Source organism: Ascaphus truei, chromosome 2, assembly GCF_040206685.1.
Source record: "Ascaphus truei isolate aAscTru1 chromosome 2, aAscTru1.hap1, whole genome shotgun sequence".
Taxonomy (NCBI): domain Eukaryota; kingdom Metazoa; phylum Chordata; class Amphibia; order Anura; family Ascaphidae; genus Ascaphus; species Ascaphus truei.
This window is the reverse complement of record NC_134484.1, coordinates 301,260,432-301,287,198: the sequence shown is the minus strand read 5'-3', so window position 1 is coordinate 301,287,198 and position 26,767 is coordinate 301,260,432. Positions and strand designations below refer to the sequence as shown.

The following is a 26,767-nucleotide window of genomic DNA, read 5'->3' as shown; positions in this document are numbered from 1 at the left end:
GCAGGAGGGTATTTGTGTGAAAGGGAGTTGTGGAGCAGACTTCGAGCGGCGCCTGAGTGGAGAGAACGAGGCAGGTAAAGGCTCGCAGGATCATCCGGATTTCCGGAATCGGCGTCCTGCACAAGATCCTGAAGGACTGGCAAGTTGGCTCTCTTAGGATGCCTGAGGACCCGTCAGGATCGAGGTTCCCTTACCTGCGCCCTGTTGGGTCCCTCTATACTTTCTCACATGTAAGTGAGCCATACTTATTTTTTTTGCTTCTAATACATTTGATTATTTTTTTACTCGTACGGGTTGTGCTTGTCTATTTTTCTCTAACTACTTAAGGATCCCCTGCAAGGGGACACTGGACTTTTATACTCGAGTTCATATGGACTGAGCACACCAGGTATTATATTGTAACAATTTCCCAAATTTCTAAGTTTTTTAGTTTAGCACGGTTCAATTGTTAATATCTGGAGCAGCTGGCGATCACAAGTGTTGGGGCCTTTGTTTTGTTAACCGTCTTACTTCAGCACTTGATTTCATCTCTATAGACTACCAGTTTTTTTTTATTTATTGTTTTTTTAATGTAGGGCAGTGTAATTTAATTGTTTGAGTGTTGGTGAGTAATTTTGGTTGGTAAAATATAGCTTTACATTAAATTACATATAACTGCAGTATAAATCTTTCATTTTAGCCAGGTCCTGCTGCAGGTGCTACCAATGTTGGTGGTTCTGGACGATCCCCAAGTAAAGCTGTTGCACCTCGAGCTGCAGGATCAACTGTCAGACAAAGGTACCTTGTTGTGAATATTCTGTACAGTCCGCGTTACATATTCCTCAAGATTACAATAGTAGGTCACTAATAGACCTTAAATATTTTGCATTCGTCCTGAGGAGAAAAAAAAAGTTACGTTCCTTGATCTTTTTCCCTTTTTTGTGGGCGTGAGGGTAGGTTGTGAAGTTTACAGCGGCTTTAAAGAAATAAAGGAACAAAAATAGTGCAACTTACTTTTTTTTTTTTTTAAACTATTTTGGTTTATAGTTCTGCCCATTTTAAAATTGATGTACGTGTTGGAGATTTTTTTTTTCCCCCTGTAATTTTTCTTTGATTGTAAGTAAGAGCTATTGAGCATAACGTTTAGATACTGTCCGTGTGTCCGTGTGTCCGTGTGTCCGTGTGTCCGTGTGTCCGTGTGTCCGTGTGTCCGTGTGTCCGTGTGTCCGTGTGTCCGTGTGTCCGTGTGTCCGTGTGTCCGTGTGTCCGTGTGTCCGTGTGTCCGTGTGTCCGTGTGTCCGTGTGTCCGTGTGTCCGTGTGTCCGTGTGTCCGTGTGTCCGTGTGTCCGTGTGTCCGTCCAGCAAGCTGCAGTGGAGTTATTGGGGATAATGAAGTTAATGCAGTAACATAGTTTACTGGAAGTTACTGTGCTACATGTGCGTTATCCCACTTCTCTGAAGTCAATGATATTTTAAGAATGAGTTTTTTTTGTTGTTTTTTTTAAATTTATTTAAAATAATAAATACATTTCAATTAGAAAAAATGCAAGCAGTGGCGCAAGGAGTGCTGGGCGTACCACTGCAGCAGGCACTGGAGGCATGTGGAGATTCTACACTGAGGATTCACCAGGTCTTAAAGTGTAAGATGAAATATCTTTAATTTGTATTGCATAGTACTAACTGTGAGGTACTACATCATGTATTTATTATAGTAAAAATAAAGTAATGACACCTTTTTGATAAGTGGATGAACAGTAATTTATTAACCACTGGCTTTGTGTTTTTTTTTTTTTAATTTTTTATATATTATAATACTCACTCACTCTGGAAGGAAATGCTTGTTTAAAGTATTAATTTGTGTGTAAAAAAAATAAATATTTTGTTTTGTGATTTCAGTGGTCCTGTTCCAGTACTAGTGATGAGTCTCCTTTTCATTGCCTCTGTCTTCATGCTGCATATCTGGGGCAAATATACCCGATCATAGAGCAATCTACTCTATTCTCTGAATTTGAACATGTTCATAACGGACCAAACATTTTGGACATTTATATATATTTTTTTTTCATTGGGAACACGTGGAAAGCAAGAACTGGGAAAAACTGAATGAAACAAGTCAATTATTTTGACAGTCTGTTTAGACCGGACTGGTGTCATTTTTCATTTTGTACAACAGTGAATAAAACTATACGAATTCTCATTGCATATTATGTCTTGGCTGTATTAAAAAAAATTCCACAGCTGTTCATACACCATAATTTCGGCGTTACCAAAATGTTTTGTTTTTTTATTCCCTGTATCGGCATGGGTTCTTCTTATTGTGTGCATCTCGTGTATTGTTTGCCTCATTTAATACTTTTGTGTGTGTGTCCAATTGGAATATAAATATACATAACTGTTCCACACCATTAGACACTTGCGGCTACTTCATGAAACAATCTTTTTAATGGGATAATTCTCTTTGGCCTACCAATAAAGTTTCTTTATAAATTAAAAGGCTGATTTGTTAAACAGTGCCGATAGCACAGGAACTCACATAGAAGTCAATAGTGGTTTCCAATTGATAGTACCCCAATTGTCTCAAATATATTATAGGGTCATATAAATCAAGTGTTTCCTCCGTGCTTTGATCCCTTCCACTCAAAAGAAAGGAAAAACAATTTTGCCTGTGAAGGCTGCTGTTAGATACACAAAACATAGCTATAGCAAAGCAAACCCCTCAACTAAAACTAAATGCTATGATAAATGAAGATGTTTCATGTAGTTAATGTGATATTTGCAGGTTTAGCTTAAATACCATTCATTATCAAAGCAAATTTGGCTGTCCCGATTATTCCAATAAAGCAAAATAATTAAGGTTTATTTTATTTGGAGTGAGCATTTGCGATATTGTAGTAGGAATTAAACGCATTTTAGATTCCTATGAAATTGTCAGTCTGCTTGACTTCTAATATTCCTCCTATATCAGCTACATGTATTTACAGGTCAAGCGACAGAATATGCTGTAGATTTCTTGCCATTAAATCTTTGGCAATGTTCTCTCAATGGCTAACTTGAGGGATATCTGGTATTTAATATGATTTACATTATTTGTCGATCAAACGGAAGAATACATTTGAGGAAGGAGATTTTAGACGCTGAATGACACTTCAGGATGGGTGCTCAAATCCAATCCTCGGACCACCAACAGGTCAGTTTTTAAAGATATTCTTGCTTCAGCAAAGGTGGTTTCTTTAAAGGCTTATTCTATATAACCAAAACTTTTTTTTTCATTAAATTCCTCATTTGCTTCAATACAAAACAAGTCTCTTCAGCTTAATCTGTCGCTCCAAAGGCGGGCATCTGAAAGGTTCTCCAAGAGCTTCTGAATCTGCACAGAAACAACATTTAGTGTGCAAAACATTAACATCTGGTATTCACTGCATCATTCGTCAGCCCAGCCATCTTCAATTTTTATTGCTCTGGGCACTGAATTCAACGAGAACCACTTCAGCTTAACCTCTGCGTCGCCCCAAAGGACTAATGTTTTTTCACTGTAACCGCCAACACAACCTTATGTTATACTAGAAATTAGAAAAAGTGTAGAGAAAAGCCAAATTAATAAAAGGTATGGAAATCCGTACTTACGAGGAGAGGCTAGCTTATTTAGATTTGTTTACATTAGGAAAGAGGCGTCTAAGAGGGGATATGATAACTATACAAATACATTTGGGGACAATACAACACGCTTTCAAAAGAATTATTCATCCCATGGGCAGTACAAATGACACAGTGTCATCCCTTTAGGTTGGAGGAAAGGAACAAAGGAAAGGGTTCTTTACAGTAAGGGCAATTAAAATGTGGCGTTCATTATTAATGGAGAGTGTGATGGCAGATATGATAGATATCTTTAAAAAAAAGGATGGGCATCTTTTTGGAAAGGTATACAGGGCTATATTAAATAAGTAAACATGGGAAGGCGTTTGATTCAAGATGAAATGTTGAAATCGGGAAGGAATGTAATTTCCCCCTTTGTGAGACATCATTGAATGATGTTTCACTGCGGTTTTTTTGTTTGCCTTCCTTTTGATAAATATACTGTAAATACAAATCTAGGATAAATATCTGTAATCTAAATTTAGTATAGGGGAAACTTGATGGATATATGTCTTTTTAAACCTCTACTATGTAACTATGTAACCCTGTTTCCTCCCTCTTTCTCATTCTTTGAAGTTCACGCTGTACGTCTCTTTTCTCTCCCTTTTTGTTGCTATAATCTATCGCCCCCTCCTGGACCGACCTTTCAATTTCTTGATAACTTTGCCACCTGGCTTCCTCTCTTCTGACACACCTACTGTCATCATGGGTGACTTTAACTGTTACCTCAAAGGAGTCACGCACTGCTGTACCTTACTGGAGGAAATCATGATCTAAAGCTTATTTCCACCACTAAAAAAAAATCACAATTTCCTCCAACAGTGCTCTATCCCTTGCCAAGCAAATACACTTTTCTTCTCATATTTACTTATTCCACAACACTTATTTGCCACCTTTAACACCCTTCTATGCCCAACTACACCCGCACCCCCTTGCCACCTACTTTTCAGATATTATTGAGACTACCAGACATGACATCTAAACATCAGGGTCCCCACACACACACCACCTACCTCTCTCCGCACATCTAAATCCTCCATCTTATTTTCCCCTGAGGGCTCAGCACTCCTCTCACCCAACAACTTGCCCTCTTGACCCTATTACCTCATATAGTCTTTGATTCCTCCAGGGCCGCAAATGACAACAGTGGGATGTTGCTGACAACTTACTCGGCATGGGGAAGGGTCAGGCCCTAACGGTTGACCTTGCGTGAGGGGGGAGACTGCACCCCCACTATCAGCACTCCACCTATGTCTCACTCTACCCTCTGTCACATGGCCCACTTATTCCCTCTCACTTACCCATCTCTCTCTGTTCCCCCTCTGTCCCTCACATTCCTCTCTTCCTCCTCCCCTGTCATGATAATATTAGGAACTACTAGGTCATTTAATCCCCGTTGGTGCTTGAGGGGTTAATGACATACACTTTTTTTTTTTTAAACAAAAGATAAAAATGCGGGGTTTGAAACCGGCCAGGATGTTTCTTGGGTCTGTTCTGCATCCTGAATGGCCCACTCAAGGTGTTAACTTTTAACCAAGGCCTACAGACCTGGTCGGGGGAGGGTAGCTTCAAAGTATTCTGTAAAAGGGGTGGGCTCCTGCCGGTGCCGTGAGAAACAGGATTTTGAAAGGCAGTTAGCTTCAGAGTTTTATGGAGACCAGACTGAGGATAAGGCATTGCCTCTTATTAATGACCTCTTTGGGAAGAACCTATGTCCTTTGGTAATGTACTGTATAGGATTTTCTGTTTTATTCCTTTTATTTTAAGAAACTGTTCTGCCTTTTATTGCAACTGTATGTTTATTTTGTATCTCCTTTCTGTAATCTAAGCACTGTTTATATATATATATATATTTATATATATATTAAAACATTTATTAAGTAATGCTTTGGGCTCTGATTGAACTGGTGCACACTGGAGAGAATAGTCTACTAAGCTCGGGCACACGTTACTACAGTTGATGTTATGTTAAAGTGGATGGTTATGACCTGCACTTGAGTAGGGTTTTATTACTAACTCGCTGGTTCCTTGCTGAGGAGAAAGGGGGGTTGCTAGAGTAGCCTTGTGTATTACCCTGGTTGCATATCTAAAGTCACGTGCTATCTTGTGTGCTATTCTAGGCGGTGGTATATTGGGACGGCTTCAGAGGGGATACTGTCCATTTGACGGACCTTTGCGGAGGTGAAGAGTGGGTGCGCGTGCAAGCGTCGGTATTAACCCTTGTCCCGTATGCAAGTCGCGTGCTAGCAGGGGGTCGTAGGTGACAGGCCTTAACTCTTCAGCTCAAAAGGAGATCAGGTGCTCTAATAGTTCCGATATCAAATTCAATAAAGTGTCCAGAAAAGAAATAGCTCTTGCATTGAGTGGGTAATAAATGATAGTGAGATGTCCCATATATTCAAGTAGAAACTCCTCCTGAATGGAAAAGATGGTGTCCCACCCTTTTACTACCTCATTGGAGGTACATAATTACTACATTTTTGAATAAGACAATAGTACTCACATTCCTTCCTCAATTGATTCCTTAAGTATATGGTTAGAGTCCTTACCCACTCCTATAGCTTCTTGACGTCTTTGTTGTGGCGTGAACAACTGCAAGTTGCAAGATCCAGATAATAAAAGTGAAAACAGCAGTGCACTACCAAGGGAGTCAGGTTCTTGTTGTAATAAAATTGTTTATTGGAAAACATCATCCAAAGGAGGTGTAGGAACCCTCCTAAGTGTTTCGCACCTTCCCAATGCTTTATCAAGGAGTGAGTTACTGTCAGCAGACCACCAATTTATACAATCACGAGTTTGGCACTGTTTTAAAAATTTGCACCTAAAACGTGTGTCATGACGTCACGTGCGCATGTATGACCCCAAGGCGCCACCTTCCGCAATGGCTGTAGAGTGAAACCCAGCTGTGTAATGATTTTGACTGAAAAATGAGCACCACGCCAAAATGACGTTGGCACACCACCCGCGCACATGCGCATGCATAACACATGCACACCCCTGTGTTGCGCGTTTGAATAAAGAGTAATGAAATGTGACCTAGCATACAGCTGAGCCGCTACCATAACAACACAACATCAAAAGGCAACCAAGCAGGCCGGCAGACAGCTACAAAGAGGAAAAAAGACAAACATACAAAAATCAGTTGTACCATCTCACCTTCCTCATTTATCACCAAGATGAAAATATAGTACAGTATGTTACATAGTAGATGAGGTTGAAAAAAGACATGCGTCGATCAAGGTCAACCTATGCTAAATTTAGATAACAGATACTTTATCCTATATCTATACTTACTTATTGATCCAGAGGAAGGCAAACAAAAAACCCTAGTGACATGTTATCCAATGATATCTCATAAGGTGAAAAATAAATTCCTTCCTGACTCCAAGAATTGGCAATCATATTACTCCCTGGATCAACATCCTTCCCATGTTTACTTATTTGGTATACCCCTGTATACCTTTACTTTCTAAAAAGATGTCCAACCTTTTTTTGAACAAATCTATTGTATCTGCCATCACAGTCTCCATGGGTAATGAATTCCACATTTTAACAGTCCTTACTGTAAAGAACCCTTTCCTTTGTTGCTGGTAAAATCTCCTGTCCTCCAACCTTAAGGAACGGCCCGAGTCTTTTGTTCTGCCCTTGGGATGAATAGTTCATTTGAAAGCTCCTTGTACAGTCCCTGAATATATTTGTATATACAGGCATACCCCGCATTAACGTACACAATGGGACCGGAGCATGTATGTAAAGCGAAAATGTACTTAAAGTGAACCACTACCTTTTCCCCACTTATAGATGCATGTACTGTACTGCAATCGTCATATATGTGCATAGCTGATGTAAATAATGCATTTGTAACAGGCTCTATAGTCTCCCCGCTTGCGCACAGCTTCGGTACAGGTAGGGAGCCGGTATTGCTGTTCAGGACGTGCTGACAGGCACATGCGCGAGCTGCCGTTTGCCTATTGGGCGCTATGTCCTTACTCGCGAGTGTACTTAAAGTGAGTGTCCTTAAACTGGGGTATGCCTGTAGTTATCATATCCCCACTTAGACGCCTCTTTTCTAATCTAATTTAGCTAGCCTCTCCTCATAAATTAGATTGTCCATCCCCTTTATTAATTTGGTATCTCTTCTCTGCACTCTCTCTAGTTCCATAATGTCTTTTTAAGGAGTGGTGCCCAAAATTGTACCCCATTTTCAAGATGTGGTTTTACTAATGCTTTATAAAGGGGCATAATTATGTTTACTTCCATCCATTGCCTGTTTAATGCAAGATAAAATCTTGTTTGCCTTTGCAGCTACTGCATGACTTTGGGCACTATTGCTAAGCCTGCTGTCTACCAGCACTCCTAAATCCTTCTCCATCAAGGATTCCCCTAATTTATCCCCATTTAATTTGTAAGTCGCATGTTTATTCTTGCATCCCAAATGCATAACCTTACATTTATCTGTATTAAACCTCCTCTGCCATTTACCTGCCCAAGTTTCCAGTCTTTCCAAATCCTTCTGGAGCGAAATTGCACCCTGAACTCAGATTCTACTTCATTACACAATTTAGTATCATCAGCAAAGATGGAGACTTTGCTCTCAATGCCAACCTCAAGGCCATTAATAAACAAGTTAAAAAGCAGGGGTCCCAGTACCGATCCCTGAGGTACTCCACTCACGACCCTAGCCCAGCCTGAAAAAGTTTCATTTATGACAACCCTCTGTTGTCTATCCTTCAACCAGTTTTCAATCCAGTTGCATATATTTTGACTGAGTCCAATTTGATTTATTTTGTACACTAACCTCTTGTGTGGAACCGTATCAAAAGTCTTTGCAAAATCTAAGTAGACCACATCAACTGCATTACCTTGGTCTAAATTCCTACTTACCTCCACAAAGAAACAAATAAGGTTAGTTTGGCATGATCTATTCTTCATAAATCCATGCTGACTATTACTAATAATTTTGTTTTCCTTTAAGTATTCCTGAATGTTATCCCGTATTAAACCTTCAAGTAGCTTCCCCACTATTAAAGTCAGGCTTACAAGTCTGTAATTCCCCGGTTGTGATCTACAGTAGCTCCCTTTTTAAATATAGGCACCACATCTGCTTTACGCAAATCTTGTAGTACTGAGCCTATGGAAATGTAGTCCTTGAATATTTAATCTAATGGTTTGGCTATCACTGAATTTAACTCCTTGAGAACTGTTGGGTATATGCCATCGGAGCCAGGTGCCTTATTTACTTAAATTTTTTTCAAGCCACCTATGAACTTCTTTCTCAGTTAACCAATTGGTTCATTAATATGGAGGTTGTGGCTTTCTCCTGCGGCACTTCTATTGAAATTGATTCTTCCCTGATAAACACAGGGGCAAAGAATGTCTTTAATACCTCTGCTTTTTCCTTATCTCCAATAATCTGCCTGCCCATCTCACATTGAAAGGGTTCTATATTTTCTTTTCTGATTTTTTGTTATTAAGGTAATTAAATAACTTTTTAGGGTTGATCTTACTTTGTATTGCAATCCTTTTTTAATTGTTCATTTTTGCTAATTTGATTGCTCTTTTGCAATTTTTGTTACATTCCTTATAATTCAGATACAATGCCTCCATCACTTCTGACTTCAAGAATCCAAACGCCTTCCTCTTCTTTTCCATTTCCTCCCCTACCTATTTATTTAGCCACATTGGTTTTGGCTTATTTCTTTTATACTTATTACCCAAGGGTATACACTGATATATGTGCTTTTCTAACAATGTTTTAATGACTGCCCATTTATCTTCTACATTTTGTCCCTGCAAAAACATAATCCCAATGTATTCCTTGTAGATTACCTCTCAGTTTATTAAAATCTGCCTTTCTTAAATTTAAGGTCTTTGTTCAACCCAAGTAATCTGTTTTTTTATTATTTCAAATGAGACCATGTTATGATCATTGTTTCCCAAATGTTCCCGGACTTGATTATTTGTTATTACTTCTACATTGTTTGATATTAACAAATCCAGTATTACCCCTCTCCTAGTTGATTCCTCAATAATTTAGGTCATGTAATTGTCTTTATGCACCCTCACAAACCTATTTCCTTTTGTTGTAATGCTAATCTCATTGCCCCAGTCTTTGGATAATTAAAATCACCCATTATGCAAACATGACCTACAATAGTTTTGAGTCTTTAGAAGTTTTCTAGAATTATTTGTATTTACTATGGGTGTCTCGCTGCTTTCCAAATGCACACTTGCCCCCATTCTATCTTCATGCCCCCTTGCTATTTCCCCATCTATTCTATTTAGTTTGTTATCTGTTTCTTTCCCCTCCCCCATCCATCCTAGTTTAAAATCTCCAACCTTTTTAACATTCTCCCCCCTAGCACAGAAGATCCCTCTTCATTGAGGTGCAATCTGTCCTTAGCATAAAGATTGCATGTGACGGTGAGGGGGTAACCAGGCTCTTAATAAAGGTCAAGCCCTGTTTTGGTTACCTCTGATCCAAGTATTAGGGTTCAAGAGTATCAGCTCTTGAGCCCAGCAACTGTACATGTGTAATGTGTATTATGCCTTAATAAAGAATGTATGTGTTTTTGCCTTTCCAGGGATGCCAGCAAGCAGGGATTGCTAAGGTATGAGTTTCAAGGGGGGGGGGGGGGGGGGGAAGGGGGGAATGGGGAGGTTGCGGAGAAATTGTTGTTAGACTGTGCCTAGGTAGTTGGGGTACGGAGTTGTTGGTTCCTCTAAAAATGTACCCGAGAATCACGCTTCGTTCTTGGATTCCTTTTGGCACATTGTCCCGGCAATATCTCCCCTTGAAAACACTTGCGCGACTCACCGCTAGGGTTCCCTGCTTCAGCACAGCCCAGAAAGGTAAATGGGGCAAAAGGAGGCAAAGTGTCCCTGTAATTATGGAGGTGTCCCTAAGTTAAGGGGGATACCCAGTTAATGCCCAGGTAGCCCAGAACCTGTTTTGAGGTACATGGGCGCTCCAACCATTAATATAAGGTTGTGAGGGAACTCAGAGTCCAGTGCAAGTCTTTTAGCTAGTTTGTGGGGAATAAAGGCTAGTAGGAAATAAAGTGCAGCTTTCTATTCTATTCCCCTTACCCAGGGAGTTGGGATACAGAAAAAGTATATTTTATTAACATTGGGTTTTCACAGAGTCCAGGTTTATCAACACATTTATACTGGGATCATATGATTGAGCAAAACAAGGAGGTAAAATAAATTGTAATTTATTTCAGGAAAAGAAATACACACAATGTAACACAATTTACACTAAAAATACACTTACTTTGGAAATCTGGGGTAACACAAATTACCTTTCCTAGTTGTACCCTTGTAACCAATTTATATACCAAAAAAAAGAACAATGTATAACACACGTTAAGGTCAAGGTATTAAAATATAGGGGGGCAATGTTTCGGGGACTACAGCGCCCCTTCTTCAGGCCCATTCCCATGGACTGGGATAGTCTGTGGTACTTCCCTAAATAATATACCTCCACCCAAAACACCTCTCAAAGTAAATAACAAAAGCTTTTACACAAGCCTATGCCAGCTGCACCCTAGTGCTAAATAGTCAGAATAGCATAACTGTCAGAAAAATACAGAGATACCTGGGATTAAACCGTAATGAGCTGACCATATGACCCTACTACTATAATTAGATTAAGAGAATAACTCTACAAATGAAGCAACATATTGCACATATAGATACCACACAGAAAATCCTAAAGTACACTGCAATAAATTTGTGAGAAAAGCAAATTGGTAATACGAATCCTTTTCAATGTGCTGCTTGTCAGTAGTTTTCCTGCACTCTCTGCAAGGGTCTCTTTTTTCCCCCTCCCCCCTTTTTGTTTTTACACTCTGTATTGTTCCCTTTGTATTCCCTCCACCCCCACCCCCTCTCTCTCTCTTGATTGTTTACTCATTGTTCGCCTATTAGGTTCCATGTAAAATAACCTCCAAGCCTTGATTAGGGTTGGCTCTGGATGTGTATTATTTCCTTTAATATATCGTTACTATTTCAACAATGACGCTTTTGTCAGTTTTTTCTCATTGAGTGCTGGAAACCAGTATATAACTTGGTTATTGTTTTGAGGGGGCTAGGGGTCCCTCTCTGTTCCCGTGCACCACATCATTAGTTGTTTCATTGATTAACGTTTATTATAGTGCCCTACTCACATACTTTTTACCCTTGTAACCGTTGCAAAACAAACAGCAAAATAATCCAGGCAGCTTTTCCATCAAGTAGCCTCTTCCTGCTGGAGACTTGTAACTGGACACTATCAATAGAGCGGATTTGTTTCACCGTTCCAATAGGGGTCCTTCTATAAATGATTCACCACTATTCAATACTTCGTTTAGTGCCCAGGCCGAACAGGTTAAGTCTATTCTGAAGAAACATTGGCCAATACTGTCTCTGGACCCCATCTTGAAGCCACTCATAGCCTAAGGCCCTAATGTAGTCTATAGGAAAGCAAGGACGGTAGCTAATTTTTTATCCCCAAGCCTCTTTTCCTCGGAATTAATAAAGGAAAATACACTTCCTAATGGTTCTTTTCCTTGCAGTACTTGTAAAATGTGTAATAATATGAAGAAATCAGACAGATTTTTATCCAGTCAAACTGGAAGGACTCATATAATTAAGTCATTCATAAATTGCAAATCTTCCTACGTTGTCTACCTCATCACCTGTGGATGTGGTAGCCAATATGTAGGAAGAACAATTAGGAATCTTAAAGTACGCATTATGGAACACTTGCGGCTAATCTCCAATGGGGATCTTAATCATCCTGATCCAAAGCATTTCACCCATTGTCCCCAAGGTGGATTAAAAAACTTCAGATTCCAGGGTATTGAGTTCATTCCACCACTACCTAGGGGGGGGGGAATAGAACCAAAAGATTGGATCAACGTGAGGCATTCTGGATCTTTACATTAAGGACCAGGGTGCCTCACGGTATGAATATTGACTGGGACCTTTCCCACTTTCTCTAAATTGATACACTCTTTGGTTACCCTGATCAATTATTTATTGAACTCATCCTCTTTATGACATAATAATGTTTATGTTTTTGTATTATTCTAATTACTAACATATTCTGTGTTTTACATTCCAGTTAACAGTCCTTATCAACATTTTCTGTATATGGAATTTATACAGTGGAATATACATTATGGATGTTATTATGCTTATATTATCTAAGTATATATTTATACATATACATAAAGATTAAGATAACTGTATGTATTTATTCTTATGTATCCACTGTTTTCCATAGAGATGAACTTTGCCAATTAATAATCACACACTGAACCTGTGTTCTTTTTCATGTATTTATCATTTAAATTAGTGATATTTATATGTGTATTTACTATGATATAGCCAGTTTTTGTCTGTGATTGTTAACATGTCTTCTTGCATGTATTGTATTTTATTTATCCTAAGGTTTTTCTTATATTTTTTGTTATTTTAGATCAGTTTTTATGTCTATTTTGTAATTTTTTGTTAGTTTTGTAAGTTTTGTTAGTTAAAGTTTTTCAATAAAGTTTGTTATATTTTAACCACTCTCTCCACCTCTAGCCCTGCAGGAGCATCACGGGCTTGCGTTCCAGGGCGGATACGGGCGCACACTAGTGACGTCACCTCATGTGCCGAGGTGAGGGGTTGGACATGATGAGATGTCACAGTGGTGCGATGCGTCACTGGTGCGCATGCGCGGTGCGGCCCTGCAGGACTTTTGGCGCGAAATGGTGGCTATATAAAGAAGAAGGTATGTTTTTACATTACACCTTGATAAAGAGGGGTGTGCATTTTGACCATATCTGCGGTAGTCTGGCTGACTGACCGCTAGGTCTTTATCTTGTCCCCCCCTTAAATGCGTAATACCTATATGATCTTATGGATAAGTCATAGTGTTCCTATCTCCAATTATTTCTTCAATATTATGATGATTTTTCAACAGTGTACACACTTATATTGAGCGTCACTCTCCAAACAACTTCATAACTGGACACTTAGCCTCTGAGAATCTTAGATGACTTACTCAGAGCTTTGAATTCTTGGAACACACATTGAATCACGCTTCTGGGATGGTGACTAGCTGTCTTATACACTTTGGGACAGGCAGTCCCACAGCTTGTCCACCAACCCCCGGCGTGGGAATTTGATTGCTGACCAATTACACACTTTGCCAGGTTTGTGAAAGTTGGCACCTATGGCTTCAGAAAAGTAAGAGGGCTGTGCGCAGATCGCCATCTTGCTCACTTACTATTCTAAGCCCCCATCAGGCTTAATGCCCGAAAGTCTGGGGCAGGTGACAACTGGCCAAGGTAGTTTGCCTTCCTTCCAGGATGCTAGCACTAAACTTAGCTATCCTGCCCATCTGGCTGCTCACACCTATGGCACAAGAGTTACTTTGATCTATTGGACTTCCAGGAGACAACCTGGCACCAAAACCTGGGGTGGCCAGGAGTTCTCCTTTGATCCCGAGATGAAAAGACCCTGCCTTATGTTGCATGTATAAAATAAAACATATTTTCTTAAAACACTGCTGCTTAATAAAATATACTTCTATACACGCTTCTGTTAAAATATGTTACAGCCTTTTGGTATATTGAGATAGAGTGTAAGCTAACCTGCTTCCTTTACACTAGCCTGTATCCCTTACAAATTGCAAGGCAACACATGCGCAATACACAGGTCCAAGAGCTAACACTCTAAGACCCCAAAACACAGATCAGGGGCAACCAAGTGGTGCACGGCCCGAAACGCGTAGGTGAGCGTTTTCTTAGTGATCCAGGGGTGATGTTTGATCCTTTCATTTAATAAAAGGATTTTTTTGCTACCAATAGCCTCCTCCACCATTTGTAGGCTGTGCACTGCCTTTATTCACCCATTTTCTACTTGTCCTGCTTGGTGGATTGCACGCTGCTCAGGATACCTGATGGGACTGCTCCTCTGACGGAATTGGAACCAAAAGTGAGTTTTCTCTTACATACTATAATTATGTTATTATGGTTGGGACAATTTCTGTACTGTTCATTGTGCTGGCTAGCACTAGGTACTAGTCCCTTGCCCTATTATGGTATGTTATTATTGCTCACCATCATACTGGAGTGTTCCCAACGGAAGAATTATTATTCAGTATTGGGACTCATATATTCTGATGCACCGGTTACCCACATTTTACCAAGGCTACCAAATTGGTACCAGTAAGTCTGCTGAACATTGGAGATGAAAGCCACCAGAGGATGCCAGGGGTGTGAAGACCATTTGGGTAGCAGGGAAGGACTCAAGTACCCATGTCCTGAGATGAATGGCAGTCGAACGGGCTGCCATTTGCCTCACCAGACTTGGAGGAGCCAGCGGGTGGCATCGGAATAGCAAGGGACTAATGTGGCAAACTTGCGCATGTCCCTTGGCTGATTTTGATTACCCGGCTTTCCAGAACGTCATCGCTCTGATTGACTGTTGAGAAAGTTCCCACGCTCTGTATAAACTCCAAAATACTATAAGAAACCCCTAAGCCAATCACCGGTGAGATTCTGAGCACCAGACGTTCGGGTAGGTTTTTTGAAAGTGCTCTTGCGCGAATAGCAGAGCACCGGCTTCAGAAAAGTCTGCCTGGAAAATATTCTAAATCTAGCTTTTTGCGACCAAGTTCTCAGAAAGGAATGTAGCGGTCGCGGTTGGGATTTCAAGCCGATTTTAGTTCCAGGACATTTAGAGCTAAGTCCCGGTCAAGGAAAAACTCTGATGTAGAATGCCATAAAGTCTACTTTTTGACCCCAGTCCCCAAGTGTGTCTTTTCGCCTGTATGTTGCGTATCTTTGTGTGTATGCCTATTTATTTGAAATAAACTCAATTTATTTCATCATCTTGTTTTTCTCAATATATGATCCTAGTAAAATGTGTACAATAAAACGAGTCTCCCGTGACATTGCACCTCTCAGAAAAGGAGTCCCAGTGCACTAAAAACCCCAAACCCTCCTTTCTACACCACTTTCTTAGCCACGCATTAACCTCCCTCATCTTCGACTGTCTCCCTGGGGTAGTGCATGGCACTGGTAGTATTTCAGAAAATACTACCATGGAGGTCCTTGCCTTAAGCTTTTGACCTAGATCCCTGAAATAATTATTTAGGACCCTCCTATTTTCTCTAACTTTGTCATTGGTGCCAACGTATGTCTGTGTTGGTAAGTGTGTGTGTGTGTCTGTGTTGGTAAGTGTCTGTGTTGGTAAGTGTGTGTGCATTTGTGTTGGTAAGTGTGTGTGTCTGCGTTCATGTGTGTGTGTGTGTGTGTGTGTGTGTGAGAGAGAGGATAAGGGGGAGAGAGGGTGGGGGAGAGGGAGAGGAAGTGTAGAGGACAGAGAGGATTGGGGAGAGAGAGGATGCGGGAGAGGTAGAGAGGATGGGGGACCGAGAGAGGGGATGGGGAGAGAGAGAGAGAATGGGGAGAGGGAGGAGAGAGTATGGGGAGGATGGGGGGAGAGAGGAAAGCAAATAAAGGGGGGACGTGGGTAGAAGGAGAGCGGAGTATGCAGGCTGTGGAGCCGATCACAGAACAACTATAGCTAGTATGAGGGAGGAGATCCGGGCTGTGGCGCTGCAGAGCACTGCACAGCTGCTTCTCTAGATCTCCCGGTTCCGGTTCCGTGTGCCTGTGTTGGTAAGTGTGTGTGTCTTTGTTGGTAAGTGTGTGTGTGTGTCGGTAAGTGTGTGTGTGTCTGTATTGGTAAGTGTCTGTGTTTGTGCATTGTGTGTGTTTGTAAGTGCGAGAGAGAGGATGGGGAGAGGGAGAGAGAGAGAGAGAGGACAGAGAGGAGAGAGGGAGTATGGGGGATAGAGAAGAGAGAGAGGATGGGGCAAAAGGGGGAGAGGATCGGGGAGAGGGAGGAGGAGAGGATGGGAGGAGGGTGAGAAGAGGATGGGAGGGAGAGGGACAAGAGAGGATTGGGGAGGTGAGAGAGGATAGGATGGGGGAGAGGGATGGGGGAGATGATGGGGGAGAGGATGAAGAGATAGGATGGGGGGAGGAAGGAGAGAGGATGAGGGGAAAGAGAGGAAAGCGGGTGGATGCGGTTAGAGGGTGGTTGATGCGGGTAGGAGGAGATCAGAGGATACCCGCTGCGGAACCAATCACAGAACAGCTGTACTGGTAGGAGGGAGGAGAGCAATGCTGTCTGGATGCTTAACTGCAGAGCACTCCACAGCTGCTCCTCTCTAGATCTCCCGCTTTCATGTGTCTGTGTTGGTATGTGTGTGTGTCTGTGTTGATAAGTGTGTGTGAGGGAGAGAGAGAGAGAGAGAGAGAGAGAGAGAGAGAGAGAGAGAGAGAGAGAGAGGATGGGAGAGAGGATGGGAGAGAGGGAGAGAGGATGGGGGGATAGGGAGGAGAGAGGATGGGGGAGAGGAATGAGAGAGGATGGGAGCAGAGGGAGGAGAGAGGATGGGGGAGAGGAATGAGAGAGGATGGGAGCAGAGGGAGGAGAGAGGATGGGCGAGGGGAGAGTGAGGATAGGATGGGGGAGAGGGAGGAGATGATGGGAGGGAGAGGGAGGATAGGATAGGGGGAGAGAGGAGGGAGGAGATGATTGGGGTATGGGGGGGTGAGGGAGGAGAGAGGATTTGGGAAGGAGAGAGGATGGGGGAAAAGGATGGGGAGAGAGGAAAACAAAAAAAGTGGGATGGGATACTTTAAAGATTTAATTTGGTGTATGGGAGAGAGTGTGTGTGTGTGTGTGTGTGTGTGTGTGTATGGGAGTGTGTGTGTGTGTGTGTGTGTGTGTGTGTGTGTGTGTGTGTGTGTGTGTGTGTGTGTGTGTGTGTGTGTGTGTGTGTGTGTGTGTGTGTGTGTGTATGGGAGAGTGTGAGTGTGTGTGTGTGTGTGTGTGTGTGTGTGTGTGTGTGTGTGTGTGTGTGTGTGTGTGTGTGTGTGTGTGTGTGTGTATGGGAGTGTGTGTGTATGTGTATGGGAGTGTGTGTGTATATATGGGAGAGTGTGTGTGTGTGTATGGGAGAGTGTGTGTGTGTGTGTGTATGGGAGAGAAAGTGATGGCTGTGATGCAGGATATTCCTTCCCCCCGGTCCCCGGCTCCCTTGGCTGCCTGTGCAGGGCGGGAGATTGGGGGGGGGGGGGGGAGCGGGCCGATGGCTGTGATGCGGGGTATTCCTTCCCCCCGGTCCTTTGCTCCCTTGGCTGCCCGCGTGGCGCAGGAGATTGGCGCATGTGTGTGTTTATATATGAGAGAGAGGGTGAGTGTGTGTGTGTTTGTGTGTGTGTATATGGGAGTGTGTGTGTGTATGTGAGTGTGTGTGAGTGTGTGAGTGTGTGGTGTATGGGAGAGTGTGTGAGTGTGTATGGGAGAATGTGAGTGTGTGTGTCTGTGTATGGGAGTGTGTGTGTGTATGGGAGAGTGTGTGTGTGTGTGTGCGTGCGTGCGTGCGTGTGTGTGTGTGTGTGTGTGTGTGTGTGTGCGCGTATGGGAGAGTGTGTGTGTGTGTGTGTGTGTGTGTGTGTGTGTGTGTGTGTGTGTGTGTGTGTGTGTGTGTGTGTGTGTGTGTCTGTATGGGAGAGAGTGCGTGTGTGTGTGTATGGGAGAGTGTGTGTGTATGTGTGTGTGTGTATGGGAGAGAAAGTGAGTGTGTGTGTGTGTGTGTGTGCAGGACACCAGAAGTACCCCCCAATCACCCAGTCAGTCAACCACCCCACCCCATCACTCACCCCACACCCCCACCCAGTCACCCAGTCAGTCACCCCCCCACCCAGTCAGTCTCCCTCCCACCCAGTATCTGTCTCCCTCTCTCTCATGCTCTGTCTGTCTCCCTCTCTCTCACGCTCTGTCTGTCTCCCTCTCTCTCATGCTCTGTCTGTCTCACTCTCTCACGCTCTGTCTGTCTCCCTCTCTCTCATGCTCTCTCTGTCTCGCTCTCTCTCACGCTCTCTGTCTCGCTCTCTCACGCTCTCTCTGTCTTGCTTTCTCTCATGCTTTCTCTGTCTTGCTTTCTCTCATGCTCTCTGTCTCTCTCTGTCTCTCTCGCTCTCTCACGCTCTCTGTCTCTCGCCCTCTCTCTGTCTCTCGCTCTCTGTCTCTTGCTCTCTCTGTCTCTCTCACTCTCTCACGCTCTCTTTCTCTTGCTCTCTCTCACGCTCTCTCTGTCTCTCGCTTTCTCTCACGCTCTCTCTGTCTCTCGCTCTCATGCGTGAGCTGCCGTTTGCCTATTGGGCGCTATGTCCTTACTCGCGAGTGTACTTAAAGTGAGTGTCCTTAAACCGGGGTATGCCTGTATAGTTTTTTTTCTCTGTGACACAAGCGTAGGTTGTATGACATACTCCTTTTAATTTGTTTTTTCTCTTGTGAACAACTCTTTTACAGAACTGTGTTTTGTTTGACTGCTGCCACAGCAGTAAGGTCTAGTCAAGAGAATCTAAGGCAAATCAACAGAGTTCCATTAAATCAGGGCAAATAACGTGATGTTATCTAAATTGGTAACAGATGTTAGGTCTTGCCCCCGCTGCCTACTACAGCGTCCGCGCACGGACGAGAGCCCTCCCCTCAATGGCGCCGGGCCGGTGCGAGGGGGGGCCGCAGCGCTCGGGCGAGAGTTGCTCCTGCTCTCAATAGAATTGAGAGCAGGACTCGCGTCGAGCGATTAGGCACGCCCCCCGGCGGTTCAGCCAATGAGGGCAAACCTGCCGGGTGACGTCATGGCCGCGCCCCCATCACTCCCCCGCCACGCCCCCCGGTCTCTCTTCCTGCAGTGAGCTGCAGACCAGGGAATCGGCTGAATGAATGAATATCGCGGGCGCGCGTTACAGCGGAGATACCGGGTCCTTAGCCTTAGCTTCTCAGAGATTTACAAAGCTAATGATAAATCCAATTTCACACCTCATAGAAGGATTTCAATAGTAGTGAGCAGACTGAACAGTTCTAAAGTATGCAGTGACAGAGGTGCTACCTAAGGCACGTTATATAGTGCCGGGCGCGTGCTGTGCCGTGCGCGCGTGCGCGGATTTTTAGATGTCTGACGTCAGTCAGCCTTTCTATAGAAGGGCCGCACGCGCATGGCAGGGAGAGGGGAGCCAACAGACAGCGGCGAAGATGAAGAAAGTCATCTTTTCGCGCCGCCTCCTGCGCTCAAATGTATGTATATGTGTGTATGTATGTATGTATGTATGTATGCATGTATGCGTGGATATGTGTTTGTATGGGTGTGTGTGTGTGTGTGTGTGTGTGTGTGTGTGTGTGTGTGTGTGTGTGTGTGTGTGTGTGTGTGTGTGTGTGTGTGTGTGTGTGTACGTGCGTGCGAGCATGCGTAAATAACTGCAGAAGTAAAAAAAAATATTTAGTAAAGTTTTTTTTTTCTTTAAAAAATCTATCTAGGACTTACATTCACTCACACAACCCATGCACACACATATACTCACACATACATACACATACACACATATATACATTACCTGCGGCTCCCGGCACTATATACAGGAAAAGCATGCGTTCACGTAGGAATGCGCGGCCGCACGGCCGCATCCTGTATAGAACAGCCCTAACAGCTGATTTAGCATCTCCCAGGTACCTCAGGTACCACAGAATTGCATGAAATCAGAAACATTACTTAATAAAGAGCACACCCAAATAACTACAGTTCTACACTACTGATTAGCCCCCCAACATAATTAAACAATAAACTGTATTTCTTAAAATGTTTATGTTTCCATCAGTTTCAGTCATTGATTACTCCAGCCTACAGTCCTTTGATGCTGTAATAGTCCATTGTTTGTGTCTTTCATGTTCTTGTATTTGGTAGTAATGTATTTATACTGCTTCTAAAATAGCACTCTTATAATTGTTCGTAAACTCGTCTTACCACGTGAACCACCAAAGTTCACTTTTCTGGCCCACTCAGCATAATGACGGAAAGAACCTGGAATATCAACTGGGCAAATCTATGTGGTTGTCCCCGGCAGCATGCCGCATATCTTTCAATAGTACCCAGGGAAACCTTGGAAAGAGGGATGTCTGCTAGTGGATCCTCAGTGATACGGATACAGGTGCATCTCCACCTCCGTTGTTCAGTTACCGCAAGTGTGCTTCACAAAATAGGCAAAGGTAACTGGTCTGGGAGGCCACTTTTCTGTAGGTCAGTCTCATTATACTGAATAAGAAAAGAAACCTAGTTTTTTGCACTCTTACTACTGACAGGTGGATTGATGATGACGACATTAAAAAAATATTTTATTGTCAATACAAGAATGTTAAAATAATGGGTGTTAAAATAAACAACAAAACAAGCAGCTAAGATCATATTAAGAGTGCTGTATAAGGACTCTGGATCAAACATAGGTGTATGTGGTATCTGATTCATTTACCACTCATAGTCCAATTAATATTGGTAAGGTGTACCCCTATGGGTTAAAAAGGAGGTTAGGTTAAATCACCAATACCCTGTGATAGTATGGTTACTAAACAAGGCTATAACCCTGTAGCCCTCTAGAGTGGTATGGACATTGTGTTTCCTCTGCCCAATATCAACCCTTGATATTATGTGACAGGCTAGGCCCATAGAATAGTAGTCAGTGGGGAGTGATATGATTCCTGAGTAATAGGGAAAGGACCAATATTGTTGTCAGGTGAGTAATTAACCTACAAAGCTGTAGGAACCCGTAGTCCCGATCTATGGTGGGAGTCTGGTTGCGTAGTTGAGTGGAGTTTGGATTTTAGTGACGTCATCCATGACGTCGGTGGTGGAGCGGTAGCACTGGAAGCAGACTAGCAGGACGTGGATACCTGGTTGTATAGCGTTGTCCTTACCTTACACTGAGCAACTCCATTTGCTATTTTCTGATCATGCGAGCTTATTTTCTGATACCTTATGTACATTTAGATTCAACTGACTCTGCATAATAGGTACCGGGACCCTCCGTTTACTCACGACTATTTGTGTTGCGATATCTTTAGTGGAGAGGACGGCATTCAGACTACACATGTTGAGGTTCATTTAAGTCTGCTATCAATCTAAACAGGCTGAAAGACCTTTGTTTTTATTGCAAAACATGAGTACACTGTATATGACACCTATATATTTTGCTACTAAGTTGTTATTAACACCTAACACTAGCTGTACCTCCTAGGGATCAGATGATAGGTTTTACCACATCCGAATGTACGTGTTCAATTACAGTGTTGTAACAGGGACTTATCCCTGTTAAGAAACTTGCCTCTAATCCAGCAGTGTGCTGGTTAATTGCACACCAGCAATCAACCAACTCCACCTGCCTAATCAGAGCTCTGTCAGAAAAAGCCTGTTCACTGAGACACAGGAAGAGATTTTCTAGTCCCCAACTGGGCTGACCTGGGGAACAACAGATGTTTTAAGCTGCAGAGTGACTGCAGGCTGACAGCAAGACAAAGGGGACAAGACCTGGAAGCAGACATTGCCAGAGCACACAAGGGTGCGGACCCAGGACAGCAGAGAGGCTTCCCCTACAGCTACAAGAAACAGATAATAATTTCTTATGGGACTGTTCTATATCTCTATATGTATATATATATATTTGGGGCTGGTAATTAGCTTAGCTAACCACCCAGTTAGAGAGGGCTGGACTACATGTGTAGATATTCTCCAAAGTGGTGTAGGTTTTCTTTTGCTTATTTTTAAAAAAAAATGCTGTGTTAAAGGGACAGGTGCAATAAAGTCTAATTTTAGTTTCACTTTTAATGGTCTCCATTGCGTACCTCTGCACACATCTCTTACATATGGTGTCAGAAGTGGAATGAGAGGTGGGTCTTGAAGTTCAAAGGGGCCCTGGAGACTGCCTGTGAAAAAGTTTGTGCTTTTGCCTGCATGAGTTCCTGCAAATAGTCTGAGCAACAAAACACTGCAGAAGTGACCAGAATTAAAGGGCTACACATGCAGGCAGGAAAACTACACTGCACTGAAGAAAGCCACAACTTCACAGTTGGACTGGGAGGACTGCAACAGGCGGTGACCCACACAAGGGACTTATGCTGTGAACAGAGTCTACCCCACCACTGATGAAAGAAAAGAAAATGGGAAAAAGAAAAAATACCTGGGAATTTAAAATGGCCGCCCAGCTGAAGTCATATACAGACTCTGCAAGAATGGGGAATAAAATGTGTTCCTGGTGTAAAGAGCCCAGCCACACTGAGAAGTGTCCCTTCAGGCCTTATGTGGACGATGAGGATGGCCCCAGAAAAAGGGCAGCAGCCAGAGGAATATTTCTTTCAACGAGCCAAGGAACGGCAGCAGTAAGCAATGCACTGTGGACCCAAGAAAGGTACAGAAGTTTTACTTTGCAAGTGCACATCCAGTATCACTGATGAGAATGAATGTGTGTACAGTACTGCTGATGTTGTAAAACATACCAAAGTAAATAAGTAGAAAAAGTCTACAGAAATCCCTGTGAGAGCTACAAACTATACAAGCAAAGTCTGCCCACCTGTTGGACTACCAGATGGTGTTTTAGAGAATACAGTGAAAACAGCTGCAATAGCGCCTCCTGAGGTCAGGAATAAAAATACACCTGATACCACCAAAATGGATGACAAGATGTGGCATTCCTGTAATAAACCCTATCCCACGGAAGAGTGGCCCTTCCGGTCATATGAAGATATGGTTGAGGATAAAGACATCTCTTATAGGGAACCCGAACCGAGTCACACCCACAAAACACACCAAGAATGGTGTTGTAGAGGGAGAGGGGGTTGCACCCCATATGGCCACCCCCTGACCTCACCAGGGAGGCAAGGGGTTAACTGGACTGCGGTCCAGGAATGTGGCTTACACCTTGTCATGTCAGGAAAATGTATGTTCTCCTGTTCCCATGTTTCATTATAATCCTGTATTTTAAAAATGTTTTAAAGTGCATTTCTGTATCTCCGGTTCTGGAGGTCGCAGAGAGTTGAAATTTGACCAATATGTAGAGTCACTGTAGGCATTAAAAACTGGCAAATTTCGACCAACTTGGCCCACCACAACGGAACTTATTAATATGTGAAGATATAAAGTGTATGTGGTATTTTGGATCTGCTCTGAAAATGAAGACTCCATCTGCTATGCTAATAGGTCAGGAAGGGCAGCCGGATGATTTAGCATAAGCCCTGTGATCAAAAGTTAACTGCCCTTATTGTTTATACTAGTAACCAAGTACTGATCAAACGACTCTGCCACTCTAACTGTTTACCTGAGGGCGGAGAAGCATCAAACTGGAGTGGTTTGTAAGTGTTATATCTACACCTACAAACAATAAAGATCCTGCCAGATACTTCATCTGGTAGACTGGTCGTCGCCCCTGATTTAATTATGGGGCTACAGAAGTAAGACCCTCAGAGTCCCAGTACACATGGGCTAACTAGCTGGGGGGCATGGGTTAAACTGTGTTTCCACGTTAGGGATTGGATACAGATAATTGTTCACCAATAGTCTGTATTCAATGTTAAGAATAGGGTTACAAAGGTATATAAACTGTGTCAACCCTACAGTTTTTGTAGTTCTTCTGATTTCACCTTGAATGTCACCGGATTGCTGGAGAATTGCTAGCTGATACTTCTCCATTCCCCAACCCTAAGTAAGTGTTACCTTCTTGTTAATTGTACTATATTGCTGTGTTCACCTTTTTAAGGAATAAATCTATTTTATTATATCTAAGCCTCGTTCAGTTCAACCCAGATATTTGGTGTTTGTTATATCTTGTCATAGGTTACCGTGACAAGCTCTATAATTAACTGGTGGCAGCGGTGGGATTGAACTGAACTTGTATTACAGTGTACTGCGGGACCCTGTAATATAGTGGGAACTCGAAGGGAATTGCGAGTTCCTGGGACTAAAGATATTGAACACACAGTAGTGCAACAGTTAACACAAGTTGTAACACCACCTCACTGCTGCGACCGTAAACCATGAGCGAGACTGAAGGCTCATCCAACATGAGGACCCGAGCTCAGCTGAAGGACAAGTGCCGTGAATATGGACTGCCCTGTGAGAACCAGGAGGTCGCAGACATGGTTGACGCAATCAGTGACTATGAAGCCCGGCTTGCAGAGCCTCAGGATACGGCTCATCTTGCCCTTATACAGCCACCCGGAGATCAGGGAAGAAACCCAGTGCCGGGGCGGCGGAATCTCGGGGAGGGAACGAGTGCACCTCCCGGGAGCAGTGCAACAGGAGGGGTACTGGTTGCTGTGGCTACCAGTCCGTTCACCCCTGAAATGTTGGCACTGATTACTGCATGGGGTGACAGAGAGACATCGGAGGAGCGGCTGCAGTTTATCACTATGGCAGTGAACAGACCCGCTTATTGCCCCCCTGTCCAACCCAACAAAGATGAACTCAAACTGGATCAGCACAGTCTCACCAAGTTCGTGGAAGGTACCAATCGACAGTTTTCTAAAGAACTTTGAAACACAGTATCAGCGGTACAAAGTGCTTCCCCAGCATCGGGTTGCACGTTTGGACCCCTTACTGTCCGGCTTGGCAAAGCAGACGATGATGGCGCTTCCAGATGAGTATGCTGATGACTGACCACCTGAAAGAACTGTTATTGTTTCAGTACGGTTTTACCCCTGAAGCCTACCGGGGTAAATTCCGTCAGGAAGAGAGGCAGCCCCTGGAGTCCTATGTTACCAACGTGACCCGCATGGCTTTGTACGGGATACGCTGGGTGGAGGGCTATGAGGCACGGACTTACCAACGCCTGCTTGACCTGATCTTTCAGGAGCAGCTCATTCAGCAGTGCCCGCCGGCGGTGAGGGCTTGGGTGTACAACAAGAGCCCAAGACTTACCAGGAGGCGGTGAGGCTTGCAGACGACTATGTGGCCAGCCGAGCCCTGATGCCTGCCAAAGCAGTAGCCAAGGCGGCGGTGGCGGCGGCACCAGCCAAAAAGTCTGCCAATACCCCCCAATGGACACAGAGGTCACCTGCGGGCAGCAGTCCACCGAAGGCATGGGAGCTCCGGCACGAGCACCGGTGCTACAACTGCAACCGCCCTGGTCACATCAGACCAGATTGCCCGGAACCCCTGCGTTCCGGCGGACCCCATCAGGGGCAACGCACCCCAGCTGCGAAGCCGGTAGCCCGCGTGTGGGTGGCTTCCACCAAAGACTCCGGACCGGTCATGGAACCAACTCCCAGCGAGACGTCCCATGCCACACCTATCCCGGTTTCATCGGTGCCTACAGCCAGGAGCGGAGGACATCTCAGCGCGGACCTGCAGCAGACAGACGGCTGGAGCAGACATCTCAACCCGGTCACAGTCGGGTTGATGGATTCAGGAGCCGCAGTGACCCTGGTCCGACCTGATATGGTCCAGCCAGAGGAATTACTCCCAGGCTCTGGAATACAGATCACTGTGGCCGACGGAGAGCCACGTTTCCTGCAAGTGGCCAGAATCTTTTTTGATTGGGGGGAGGGCCAGGGTGTGCGGGAGGTGGGGTTTTTACCCGGTTTGGATGCTGAAGTTCTTCTTGGCAACGATCTGGGTCCAATGACCTGCACCTACTACCGAGTGCCCAAACCCGCTGCAGTGGCGGTGGTTACCCGGAGCCAGACAGCGGCAATGGCGGCGGCGCCAGTCTCCCAGCCTTTGGGACCAACGTTAGCGGAGGGCGCAGAGGAGCCCGGGGAGGTAAGCCAGGATCAGTTGCAACCACAGACTGACTTACTGTTTCCCCTCACCTTTCCCCATTCTCCAGACAATGACATGACTGGGGGTGGCCAGAATTAGGAGCCCAGTTTAGGGAGGCAGTAAAGACAGACCCTACCCTGGCCGGCGTGAGACTTCGGGCGTCCGAATCTCAGGCAGGGGAAGGCACTGAGCATTGCCTATGATATAAGGGACCCCTGTATAGAGAAGAAGGGAACCCAGGGATAGAGGAGGGATTGACCGGTAAGCGACAGCTAGTAGTGCCCCAGGGGTACCGACAGCAACTGTTATGGGTAGCTCACTCTATTCCGTTAGCGGGACATCAGGGGGTCAACAGAACGCGAGCCCGGTTATTACAGCGTTACTACTGGCCGGGGGCAGCTCGAGATGTGGGCAATTTCTGCCGCTCTTGTGATGCCTGCCAGTGAGTGGGTAAGGCGGGCGACCGTGTGAAGGCACCCCTGAAACTCCTACCGATAATAGGGGAACCCTTCCAGA

At 44.0% G+C, this 26,767-nt stretch overlaps 1 long non-coding RNA gene across 1 annotated transcript in view; it reads left to right on the top strand.

Moving 5' to 3' along the window:
* Window positions 1–26,767, top strand: part of LOC142487317 (uncharacterized) — a 48,580-nt gene that overhangs the window by 3,147 nt on the left and 18,666 nt on the right. The window contains exons 2-3 of the long non-coding RNA XR_012799192.1: window positions 680–777; window positions 1,876–5,333. This is a non-coding gene — a long non-coding RNA (uncharacterized LOC142487317). The remainder of the gene's footprint in view (window positions 1–679; window positions 778–1,875; window positions 5,334–26,767) is intronic.